We start from the raw sequence: 11190 nt of genomic DNA, 5'->3' as shown, positions 1-11190 counted from the left end.
ACCGGAGGGCCGAGGTACCTCTTCTCCTGTCGCTGCAGTACTTCGGGTGCCATGTACGACTTGGTGCCCACCTTTCGGCTGAGTCGTATTTCCTTGCCGTCCTTGATGAACAGACCGGCAAGACCGAAGTCAGAGATCTTGAGAACCTTGTCTTTGGTCAGGAGAAGGTTGCCTGGCTTGAGATCTCGGTGGGCGACACCTCTCGAGTGGATGTATTTGACGCCATCCAGCAGCTGTTCGAAGTAGAATTTGACCTCGTTTTCGCTCAGGTAAGGCATGTTGGTGGTGAGGCTGCCTTTGGAGCAATACTCAAGATTCAGGCTGAGTGTTCTCATCTTTTGTTCCCAGCAGAAGAGTCTGAGCACATTGGGATGGCTCAACTGAATTTGGATCACTTCTTCGAAAGTGAATCCACGTTTCGAAGGCTGGGAAAGAAGGACCTTGCGGGCGATCCGTTTCTTGAGTTTTTTATTTTCCAAAAGAAAGACTTTGCCAAAACCTCCTTTTCCAAGAACCCTGACTCTTCTCCAGCCTGAAGTGAAGTTGCAACGCTTGAGTGCTTCTTCGTTGTTCTTCATGACTTTCTCGTAGTCGGTCAGGTCAATGGGTCTGGTGGCAAAGTTTGAGGATTGGTCGACTTCGGCTCCTCTCGAAGACTTGTCCTTCCGTCTGTGGCTGAGTTCCTGGAAACAGCGGCAGAGTGCGAAGAACACCAGGAAGATCATGTTGATTGAAGAGTAGATTCCTACAACGACTCAAGTTGGGAGGGCCAAGAGCGATGACCACGATGACTCGAGAAGTCGTGTGAGATTTGTGGTCACTTGGTGCACCCAAGATCTAAGAATATAAGGTCTAACCACTTCCGACCGAATTTCGAGGGAGTTGGCGCAGCGAGCCCGTGAACGTCACCTGGCTGTTCAAAGTGGGGTTAGCGGGTCCTATAGCTGTCAGTTGAAGTTGGTCCGTCGTTCGAAAATGACGTCGCCTTCGCTCGCACCGCTCCACTCAATTAGTTATATTCTGACAAATATTATATAAAATATATATATAAATATATATAAAATATCATAGTTCCTGTCTATATACAGTATATGAATATATAATATATATGATATATATATATATATAATATATAAAATATTATAGTTCCTGTCTTCCTTGGCGTTTCACAGTTTTCTTCAGTGTATCACAAAGAGAAAATGGACTCATCCAAATGACGTCAGAAGCTGCGCAGAACTGCTCCAGCGGTTAGACCTGTTTACTTAGACCTTGGGTGCACCAAGGCTGAGTTTCGGAAAGACGAGGTCATCGGCAGGATCACAACTTATCTACTCTCTCTCTCTCTCTCTCTATCTTTCTCTCTCTCTCTCTCTCTCTCTCTCTCTCTATCTATCTATCTCTTTCTATCTATCTTTCTCTTTCTCTCTCTCTTTCTCTCTCTCTCTCTCTCTCTCTCTCTTTCATTCGTTGTTGGCGTAATCGCAAGTATACTGGTCTCGCATTCACTTGTTAGTGGGTTCGAATCCAGCACTTCTCTTTAATTAACATTTCTCTTTACGCTCGTTTGACTACTTTTAAGTCTGGTTAAGATTTGAGCTATTTTATCAGACAAGAATTTCAATTAGAAGAGAGCAACTTAATGAATATATTTGATCCCACTGGCACAATTTTAATTTGTATTTATTATCTCTGTTATAAATTTTGACGACGCTTTGCAAAGAACGTTCTGTTATCTTGTGACAATGTTGTTAATTTCTTAAATCGACGTATAATACCTGTGCCATTTGACCTGGGCGCCGATGGCATGATCAGAAACGTGCTGGTCTCACGATTCGCTTAGTTGAGGGTTCGAATCCCGCACTTCTCTCCGATTTCCATCAGACAGAGAGAAGGAAATGGCAAAGGGGATGGCTTCGGTTGCAGCAGTTCAGCGCCTCCCTGCGTAGGTGTCTTACATTTTTCTGTTTGTTTTGAAACATTTATTTATATCTGCTATGAATGTGCTATAATATATTTTTATCTTTATTGAAATATATGGTTCTAATAATTTATTTTTTATCTATATTTTATTTATTTCTATTATTTTTTATTCTGATTTCATTTGTTCTATTTTCATTAAGAAATGTAGAGTTGATTTCCATGGCATGCAGTATTATCTTTTTATTTTATATGTATATTTTTTTTACTGATATCCGTTTTAGAAATTTAATATATATTTTCTCTTAATCATCAGATTCGTGACAAAAATATCTTAATACACAATTGATGAATGCAATGGTTTCAACAATTCACTTAAGACTTTTCATCTTTTATATCCCTCGCCCCGTCTTTCTCTCTCTCTCTCTCTCTCTCTTTTTGTCTCATGCGCTGTTGGCGTAATCGCAAGCATACTGGTCTCGTATTCACTTGCTATTGGGTTCGAATCCCGCACTTTTCCCCCGATTCGTATTTATCCTCACGCTCGCTTGCCTTTCAAGTCTGGTGAAGCTTTGATTTTTTTTTATCAGATAAGAATTTCACTTCGAAGTTAGCAACTTATTGAACATATCTAATCCCACTTGCACAAATTTAATTTGTATTTATTCTCCGTGTTATCAATTCTGACGATGTTTTGGAAATAACGTTTTGTTATCTTGTGAAAATGTTGTTGATTTCTTGTATCGACTAATATTCCCTGTGCCACTTGACCTGAGCGCTGATGGCGTGATCAGAATCGTGCCGGTCTCGCGTTCGCTAAGTTGCGGGTTCGAATCCCGCACTCCTCTCCGATTTCTACCAAACAGAGCGAATGAAAAGGGTAGAGGGGACGGCTTCAGCCGCAGCAGTTGAGCGCCTCCATGCGTAGGCGTCTTACATTGTTGTATTTGTTTGGAAGTATTTATTTATGTCTGCTGATATCTGTGGATCTAATACTTTACTTTTCATTTATATATTATTTCTTTCTATTGCTTTTTTATTCTGATTTATTTTGTTTTATTTTCATTAAGAAATGTATGGTAGATTTCCATGGGTTGCAGTAATATCTTTTTATTTTATTTTATATTTTTCTTACGATTCCTAAGTTGAAGACCTGGCTGTTCCCTGATATCGTTTTTAAAACTCAATATATATTTTCTGTTGATTATCTGATTCGGAACAAAAATATCTTAATACACAGTTGACTAATCCAGTGGTTTCAACATTTCAATTAAGATTTTCTGTTCTTTATATTCTCTCTCTCTCTCCCTCTCTCTTTCTTTTTAAAGGTTTCCGGCCAGGCCAGCTAGTCACCCAAATCACGAACCACATCTTGGTTATAGATCCCAAATCAATATTTACGACTCAACAGTGGGAATGACTCAATGACCTATGCAAATGCAGGCAAAGAAATCTCCTTGCAGACGTCAGAACAATGCAAGGAGGGTGAGTGTAGGAACCTATTGCATGTGTTGTCACTGACGGAGATCACACGACCCTCGGACGCGACACTTGGGACCAAACGTGAAACACAGCTCGACAGCGGCTAATGCAAAGTCCTTAACGATGACGATATACAGACTAATTTACACAACTAGGCTTTTCATTCCTTATACCATTGACTTTAGAGGAATACTTAGGTCGCGGCTATTGTGGCTATTGTGGCTTCTTGAAACGTTCCCTAACCGAACGATTCCTTTCTGCTGAAGATGTTGGTGTCGATTTCGAACACGTCTTCTGCCTTACATCTGTCTTATGTTATCAGTTGGTGACGTTTGCAGCACCAATAGCCCCGGCAACAGTAGTATGTGGTGAACGTCCGGCAACATATTACGGCGAGACGTCAAGGGGAATTGAAAAGAGTTTAGCTGAACACAAGAACGACCTGCGGTACCACAAAACATCAAACTCTCTTGTGATATACACATAGACACACGGTCATTTGCCAAAATGGGAAGAGACGTGACCTCCCCAAACTGACTTGTAGAAGAGAATAAGAAGACTGGTAGAAGAGGCCTATATCACACTGGGAGAGGTCACCAATCACAGAGGCGGCTTTGTCAACCTTTCACTGGCTACAAAAAGCTGGTCCTGGTAGGAGGAACGGACAAATCAACGTGCTCCGTTCTAAGACTTCCAGCGGGATGATCCGCAGTGGGAGTATATATACTGGTTATAAATGCTGTCACTCTAAAAATGACTTGTAGTCGAAACGTCAGCAATATAGTGCTCCTACTCCAACCTGCATTTCTCTACCACCTTTTACACACACACACACACACACACACACACACACACACACACACACACACACACACACACACACACACACACACACACACACACACACACACACACACACACACACACACACACACACACACACACACACACACACACACACACATATATATATATATATATATATATACGTATATGCATGTATTCATATATTATATATACTGTATATAAGGGATCCAACCTCATTAGAAAGGATCCAAATTCCTTAAGGAAACACGAAGAAGGACCACATACCTTCGCGCTGTCAGTCGGATTCGAACCGTAGAGAGATGGGTTACCACCACAACAGACTACCCACTACTGCACGTTATGTGCTTTTCCTGGCAACGCAATTAAATACTCACTTGTATTACATGAATACATACATTGCAAAAGAGTTTTTCAGGACTTCAGGGCCAATAGTCGATTAAAAATATAATCTTGAAGACCCGACCGGAAAGAAAATAAATAAAGAAAGAAAAGTCATGAAATGATTACCCCCATATACACGACTGGAAAGAAAAATGAAGGGGAAAAAGGGGGGGGGGAGAGGGAAGGGAACAGATAAATGATCGAGATAAGTTTATTGGGATTCAGTGACTCAACTTTGCAGCCTCTTCTTCCCTCCCCAACCACGTTCTCCCTCGTCTCTCTTATCCTATTCCCATTCCCCGTTCCCTCATCACGAGTCAACCCAGGGCGATTGGGTCGTTTCCTTCTAAGCTTTACGAGGGATTCTCGCTCTTACGCGCTCACAGCTCAGGGTCGTCGACGATCAAGACTTGTTATGGGATGCGGTGTACCAGTTATAACATCATTTCCAGGTTTTATTAGCCTCTCGTTACTCAACGGAATCTAAACGCTAACATCCCGTTTAGTCTGGGTTTGATAAAAAATGAATAAATATTTCTAAGTCCAATCGTAGAATGTGCTACTGTGTAGGTTTCAGAATGATTTGATGACGGTGTTTTCTTGCTCACTGAACTCTGATTCTGAAACTTCAACACTGAAGTCTATTTCTCGCTAAAGGCAATATAACACGACGTCGAGTTCTCTTGTTCTTTGAGTAACAGGCGGTGTTCATGTTTTTACTGTTATTATTCATTCAAGTAACTAGTAATCATAAATGTCTCCATATTGGTTAATTGATTTGTTTTATCATGCATCCATATTTATGTTAGTTACAAGATAATATATATATATATATATAATATATATATATATATATATATATATATATATATGTATGTATGTATATACATACATGAATTATGTTGTACATTAACTAATCTATTTACTTATTTATCTATATACATATATATACTTGTATATTAGGTATTAAAAAGATGTAAATATATACATATGCATAATTTTGATATATTATGTTTTATAGCCCATCTCTCTCTCTCTCTCTCTTTCTCTCTCTCCCCTCTCTCTCTCTGTCTATCTATATATCTGTTTCCCTGTCTATCTATCTAGATACTTATCTATTTTTTTTATATATCTAACAATCTTTCTCCCTCTCCCTCTCTCTTTGTCTATTAAGCTATATAGATACCCGACTACGTAACTATGTCTATCTATCTATATCTATTTCTATCACACAGTTCTGAGATATAACCATATATCTGATATGAGTTTTTCTCCGTTCTTATATCTTTTATATCATCCAATTCTGAATGTGCAAAGGTTTTCAGTCAGCTTCTCCTTTCATAAGAATATAAGAATGAAAGAGATCGCAAGAGACCATAAGGGCTACACTAGGTAGTTCCATGCCCATTACCACCTGTCATCCCCATCCATAAGGTTGTGTAACCGCCTATTAAAACAACCGATAGTTTCAGCACTCACTACTTGGTTACCAAGTCTATTCCATTCGTTGGCCACCCTATTAGGAAACCAATTCTTTCCTATTTCCTTCTTAAATCTATATCTGTCCAAATTAAATCCATTACTGCGAGACCTGACCTATTGTTTCAATATGATGACCTTATTTGCGTCACCCTTGTTAAAGCCTTTGATTATCTTGAACACCTCTATTAGATCACTCCACACTCTGCGTCTTTCCAGAGAGTGTAAGTTTCGTATTCCAGACATTATGTATTGCTGTTCCTCAGTTTCTTTAAGACCAATTCATTACTTCGACTGCATCGTTTTGCATCCACTTACTACCACTAGTTTTTGTTAAGTGGGTTAGTGATTCCCACTGGGGACACTCCCGGGTCCCGCCCACGGGATGGGGGGGGGGGAGTTCCTTAAGCTGAGAACCAGGGCAATAGGATTAATAGGAATGGATTAGTTACAGCTTTCTGAAACATCATTACGTCATAGAATTTCAGTGACGTCATGAACTATTTTGTTCAGTTGAGGGCCTGGGACATTCATACGTCATAGGTTTTTCAGTGACGTCATGAGGTGTTTTGTTCAGCTAAGGGGCCGATACATCATTACGTCATAGAATTTTAGTGACGTCATGAACTATTTTGTTCAGTTGAGGGACCGAGACATCATCACGTCATGGCGTTTCTGTGACGTCATGAATTATGTTGTTTATTCATTCATCCATTTACTTTTTTATTTATTCGTTTATTCATTTATTGATCTATTCATCAGTTTGTTTATTTAGTCAACCTTTGCTCTTACTTTTGTTGTTTTGTTCATTTTTTCCAAGGAGAACATGAATGTCTTTCCTCACACTTTCCCTGCTTCGTAGTGAGTATGCATAATTCAAATTTTCTAGCCACATAAAATAATTAAATGTCAAATATGTTATAATTATGACTGTTAACGTTGAAAAAAAGCAAAGCGTTTCTCTTCATCAACATTGAATTGTAATTATTATTATTTTTACTATTATTGTTATTACTATTATTATTATTGTTATAATTGTTAGTATAATTATTATTATAATTATTATTATTGTCGTTATTATTATTATTGTTATCATTATTATTATTATTATTATTACTATTATTATTATTATCTATTTATTTATTTATTTATTTAAATTTTTGTAACGGGGTGGGATTTAGGACAAAATTGAAGAGGGAGCCACAATATGGTTGAGAATTCATGAATGGAGAAATGGAGTGAAAGAAGTCGGGAACCGCTGCGACCTGACCCATAAAAGGTCGCAGCGACAATATTCCCGATTTAATATCTCGTTTATGCTCTCATATTCCTTCAAATATTTTACAGTTCACTTTAGGAGTGATGATTGAAATAACCAAAGACGACGTCTCGATACGCCAGGTATTGTGGGCACGAGCAAATGCAGTTCTGGGTTCTTGGCACTATCTTATTCAGCAGAGGGAAGCCTTCGGTAGCCGAAGGCTTAATTCAATTATGTGACCATTTCAAGTATTTAGAGTGAGAAATGTTTCCAGGCGATGCGCCTTCAAGAGCGGGACCTCTTCAGTGTCCGCGGAGGCTTCTCCAGCCACAGATTCTCTTCAGGGGGTCAGGTTCCAGAAATAGCCTCAGAAGCGTTCTCGAGGCTGAGTTCAGCTCTTTCCAGCCTTCCCTCTTGTAGATCCTCTTGTCCTTTTCGGCCCACATTCTGTAATCGCTGTCTACGAGGTTTGCCTGTGACCATGGCTTTCTTGTGGTCATCAGTTTGAAGAAGATGACGCCACAAGCCCACAGGTCGACTGCAGGGCCAAGGTACCTCTTCTCCTGCCGCTGCAGTACTTCGGGTGCCATGTGCGACTTGGTGCCCACCTTTCGGCTCAGTCGGATTTCCTCTCCGTCCTTAAGGAACAGACCGGCAAGACCGAAGTCAGAGATCTTTAGAACCTTGTCTTTGGTCAGAAGAAGGTTGCCTGGCTTGAGATCTCGGTGGACGACACCTCTCGAGTGGATGTATTTGACGCCATCCAGCAGCTGTTTGAAGTAGAATTGGACCTCATTTTCGCCGAGGTAACGCATGTTGGTGGTGAGGTTGCCTCTGGAGCAATACTCAAGATTGAGGCAGAGTGTGTTGGTCTTCTGTTCCCAGCAGAAGAGTCTGAGCACATTGGGATGGCTCAACTGAACTTGGATAATTTCTTCGAAAGTGAATCCACGTTTCGAAGGCTGGGAAAGAAGGACCTTGCGGGCGATCCGTTTGTTCAGTTTTTTATTTTCCAAAAGAAAGACTTTGCCAAAACCTCCTTTTCCAAGAACCCTGACTCTTCTCCAGCCTGAAGTGAAGTTGCAACGCTTCAGTGCTTCTTCGTTGTTCTTCAGGACTTTTTCGTAGTCGGTCAGGTCGATGGGTTTGTTGGGAAAGTTTGAGGTTTGGTCAAATTGAGCTCCTCCTGAAGACTTGTCCTTCCGTCTGTGGCTGAGTTCCTGGAAACAGCGGCAGAGTGCGAAGAACACCAGGAAGATCATGTTGATTGAAGAGTAGATTCCTACAATGACTGGAGTTCGGAGGGCCAAGAGCGATCACCACGAAGACTCGAGAAGTCGTGTGAGATTTGTGGTCACTTGGTGCACCAAGGCTGAGTTTCGGAAAGACGAGGTCATCGGCAGGATCACAACTTATCTACTCTCTCTCTCTCTCTCTCTCTCTCTCTCTCTCTCTCTCTCTCTCTCTCTCTCTCTCTCTCTCTCTCTCTCTCTCTCTCTCTCTCTCTCTCTCTCTCTATATATATATATCTATCTCTATCTCTCTCTCTCTCTCTCTCTCTCTCTCTCTTCCATTCGTTGTTGGCGTAATCGCAAGTATACTGGTCTCGCATTCACTTGTTAGTGGGTTCGAATCCCGCACTTCTCTTCAATTAACATTTCTCCTTACGCTCGTTTGACTACTTTTAAGTCTGGTTAAGCTTTGAGCTCTTTTATCAGACAAGAATTTCAATTAGAAGATAGCAACTTAATGAATATATTTAATCCCACTGGCACAATTTTAATTTGTATTTATCCTCTGTCGTCAATTTTGACGACGCTTTGCAAAGAACGTTCTGTTATCTTGTGACAATGTTGTTGATATCTTAAATCGACATATAATACCTGTGCCATTTGACGTGGGCGCCAATGGCGTGATGAGAAATGTGCTGGTCTCGCGATTCGCTTAGTTGTGGGTTCGAATCCCGCACTTCTCTCCGATTTCCATCAGACAGAGCGAAGGAAAGGGCAAAGGGGATGGCTTCGGTCGCAGCAGTTCAGCGCTTCTCTGCGTAGGGCTCTTATATTCTTCTGTTTGTTTTGAAACATTTAATTATGTCTGCTTTGAATGTGCTATAATATTTTTTTATCTCTATTGAAATCTATGGTTCTAATAATTTATTTTTATCGATATCTTTTTTCTTTCTATTATTTTATATTTTGATTTCTTTTGTTCTATTTTCATTAAGAAATGTAGAGTTGATTTCCATGGCTTGCAGTATTATCTTTTTATTTTATATTTATATTTTTTTTACTGATATTCGTTTTAGAAATTTAATATATATTTTCTTTTAATCATCAGATTCGTGACAAAAATATCTTAGTACACAATTGATGAATCCACTGGTTTCAACAATTCAATAAAGACTTTTCATCTTTTATATCCCTCGCCCCGTCTTTCTCTCTCTCTCTCTCTCTCTCTCTCTCTCTCTCTCTCTCTCTCTCTCTCTCTCTCTCTCTCCCTCTCTCTGTCTGTCTCTCTCTCTCTCTCTCTCTATCTATCCATTTCTCTCTCTCGAAGCGCTGGTGCCGCAATCGCAACCATTGACTTACTAGTGGGTTCAAATCCCGCACTTCTCTCCGATTCACATTTATCCTCACGCTCGCTTGCCTACTTGCAAGTCTGGTTAAGCTTTGAGCTCTTTTATCAGACAAGAATTTCACTTCGAAGTTAGCAACTTAGTTAATATTTAATCCCACTAGCACAATTTTAATTTGTATTTATCCTCCGTGTTGTCAATTTTGACGATACTTTCGAAAGAATGTTTTGTTATCTTGTGGAAATGCTGTTTATTTCTTGTATTGACTTATGATACCTGTGCCTTTTGACCTGGGCGCCGATGGCGTGATCAGAAATGTGCTGGTCTCGCGTTCGCTTAGTTGCGGGTTCGAACCCCGCACTTCTCTACGATTTCCAGCAGACAGAGCGAATGAAAAGGGCAAAGGAGACGGCTTCGGCCGCAGCAGTTGAGCGCCTCCTTGCGTAGGCGTCTTACTTTGTTCTGTTTGTTTTGAAGTATCTATGTCTGCTGTGAATGTCCTACAATATTTTTTGCTCTTTATTGAAATCTACGGATCTAACAATTGATTTTTTATTGATATCTTATTTTGTTCTATCAAAATTTACTTTATTCTATTCTAATCTATTTTATTTTCAATAAGAAACATATGGTGGATTTCTATGGCTTGTTGTATTACCTTTTTAATCTTTTTTTTTACGGTTCCTAAGTTGAGGAATGCACCTGTTTCCTGATATCCGTTTTAGAAATTTAATATATATTTTCTCCTAATCATCAGATTCGTGACAAAAATATCTTAATACACAAGTGACGAACCCACTTGTTTAATCATTTCAAATTAAGAATTTCTATTCTTTATGTTGTCTACCCCCCCCCCCTCTCTCTCTCTCTCTCTCTCTCTCTCTCTCTCTCTCTCTCTCTCTCTCTCTCTCTCTCTCTCTCTCTCTCTCTCTCTCTCTCTCTCTTTTTAAAGGTTTCAGGCCAGGACAGCTACGGTTGTCACCCAAATCACGAACCTCATCTTGCTTGCAGATCCCAAACCGCTATTTACGACCCAACACTGGGAATGACTCTCAATGACCCATGCAAATTCACTCAAAGAAATCTCCTTGCAGACGTCAGAATAATGCAAGGAGGGTGAGTGTAGGTACCTGTTGCATATGTTATCACTGACGGAGATCACACGACTTTCGGACACGACACTTAGGGACCAAACGTGAAACACAGCTCGACAGCGGCTAATGCAAAGTCCCTAACGATGACGATAAATAGACCAATTGACACG

The sequence above is a fragment of the Oratosquilla oratoria genome, chromosome 23 (genome assembly GCF_046742065.1).
Source record: "Oratosquilla oratoria isolate Oo_2021 chromosome 23, ASM4674206v1, whole genome shotgun sequence".
In the NCBI taxonomy this organism is placed as follows: Eukaryota; Metazoa; Arthropoda; class Malacostraca; order Stomatopoda; family Squillidae; genus Oratosquilla; species Oratosquilla oratoria.
Note: the sequence above shows the minus strand (reverse complement) of the source record.